Source organism: Penaeus vannamei, chromosome 4 (assembly GCF_042767895.1).
Source record: "Penaeus vannamei isolate JL-2024 chromosome 4, ASM4276789v1, whole genome shotgun sequence".
Lineage (NCBI taxonomy): Eukaryota > Metazoa > Arthropoda > Malacostraca > Decapoda > Penaeidae > Penaeus > Penaeus vannamei.
Window position 1 is genome coordinate 23,210,643 of NC_091552.1, and position 2,500 is coordinate 23,213,142.

Consider the following 2,500-nt stretch of genomic DNA (forward strand, 5'->3'; position numbering starts at 1 on the left):
ACAGTAAAACTAATAACAGCAATGACTAATAATAATAATGATAAATAATCATCTTCATCATCATCATTATCAAAATAATAATAGCTATAAGGAATAAAAATGATAATAATAATAATAATAATAATAATAATAATAATAATGATAGCAATGATAATAATAATAACAATACAACTACTACTACTAATATTAACAATAATAATAATAATGATAATAATGATAATGATGATGATATGATGATGATGATGATGATGATGATGATGATGAGAATAACAACAACAACAACAACAATAATAATAATAATAATAATAATAATAATAATAATAACAATAATAATAATAATAATAATAAATAATAATAATAATAATAAATAATGATAATAATAATATAAATAATAGTAACAATGTTAAAAATAACAATAATATTGATAATCACGATAATAAAATATAATAATAACAACAATAATATTAATAATGATAATGATAGTAATAATAACAATAATACTAATACTAATAGTACTACTAATAATAATGACAATAATAATAATAATGATGATAATAATAATAATAATAATAATAATAAAGACGATGATGATGATGATCATCATAATAACAATATCAATAATAGTGATGATAATTATATCAATAATGATGATGATGATAATAATAATAATAATAATAATAATAATAATAATAATAATAATAATAGTAATAATAATAATAAAACAATAATAATAATGATAACAATAATAATAATATCAATAACAATAACTAATGAATAATAACAATTCTAATACTACTACTAATAATAATGATAATATCAACAATAACATCAATAATAATAGTAGCATAGATACTATTCTTACTACTACTACTAATAATAATAATAACAATAATAATCATGATAATGACAATAACAATAATAATAACAATAACAACGACGGTGATAACGGCAAATGAGCGAGAAGAGAAAAATCACAAAAAACAGCAAAATGCCGTTAGGCCAGATCCTCCCTTTTCCCTTTCCTCTTCTTTTGCACACGCTCCCACGCCCTCCCTCTCACCTTCCCTCCCCTGGGGCGTCTCCTCCACCCTCCCCTCTTTCTCCTCTCCCTCCCCGTCCTAATTCGCCGCCACCACCTCCTTCTCTTTCTTTCTCCCACCTGTCACTGCTCCCCCCCCCCCTCTGGCCCCACTGCCCTCGCCCCTCCTGTCCCCTCCCTCACTGCCCGTCCCTCCATCACCGTCTCCAAGTGGAGCATTAAACATCCACACGCCTAAAATGTTAATTAAAACTTTCCCGGGAAAAGTGTTATCTCTTACACAGGAGCGTAGTTGAAAGCGTCGCATACTTCCCCCGAGTGTTGAGGTAATGAAAGTTACTGCTGGAAACAGGAAGCCTTTTGCTCCTTCTGCGCGAGGAGCGGCGCCGGCCGGGGCTGGAGCAGGCAGGCCACGCCTCGGAGCCCTTCTGGTGCGGGGGAGCGGCACCAAAACCGGGAGCATGGGCTATGCCGTATATGTGCACGTCAGGCAGTAATGAAAGCTATTACAGGTCCTTCTAAGAGAGCCAACGCTTTCCGAAGGGAAGGCCACTCCCTTGCCCGTATAAGGCTTCTCGCCCCGTGATTCTAATGAAAAACCCGCCAAGAAGGTAAAAATTCCCCTCCCCTCCCCCTTTCCCCTCTCCCTCGGCCGCCCGATAACGAACGAGTCCTATCAGCGCTATGCTAATGTTATGGCTCCGGGCGGCCGCCCTTCGCGCCGCGCCAATTAGACATCTTTCTCGCGAGGCTGTGACCGGAACGTCGTGCGGGACGGCGACAGAAGAGGCTGCCCCGCGCGCCCAAGACTCCCTTGCGATGGAAACGAAAATATATTCGTGCATCTCCGTACATGTGGCTTGTGTATGTGCACATTTACAGGTACATGTACATATCTATCTATCTATCTATCTATCTATATCTATATATATATATATTTGTGTGTGTGTGTGAGTGTAAATGTGTGTATGAGTGTGAATGTGTGTGTGATTGTGTGTGATATGTGTATGTGTATGTGTATGTGTGTGTATGTATATATATATATATATATATATATATATATATATATATATATACATATATATATATATATATATATATATATATATATATATATATATATATATATATATATATGTGTGTGTGTGTGTGTGTGTGTGTGTGTGTGTGTGTGTGTGTGTGTGTGTGTGTGTGTGTGTGTGTGTAATTAGTTGCATACAAATCCGATAATACGATCATCATCATCACCATTATGATTACCATTATCATTTGTAATGCCATTACTGCCTAACATGAAAATGAGGGTTATCATATTACTTGTGTTATTATTGTTATCATTATCATTATTATCTATTTACGTAATTTTTATCATTATCATTTATATCTATTCATTATTCATAACACACACATACACACACACACACAAATATACATACATACACCCACACACACAAATATACA

The 2,500-nt window shown here is 34.0% G+C and overlaps 1 protein-coding gene across 1 annotated transcript in view; it reads right to left on the reverse strand.

Annotated features, from left to right (window-relative positions):
• LOC113819533 (irregular chiasm C-roughest protein-like) overlaps positions 1–2,500 on the reverse strand; it is a 302,759-nt gene that overhangs the window by 35,122 nt on the left and 265,137 nt on the right. The window lies entirely within an intron of this gene.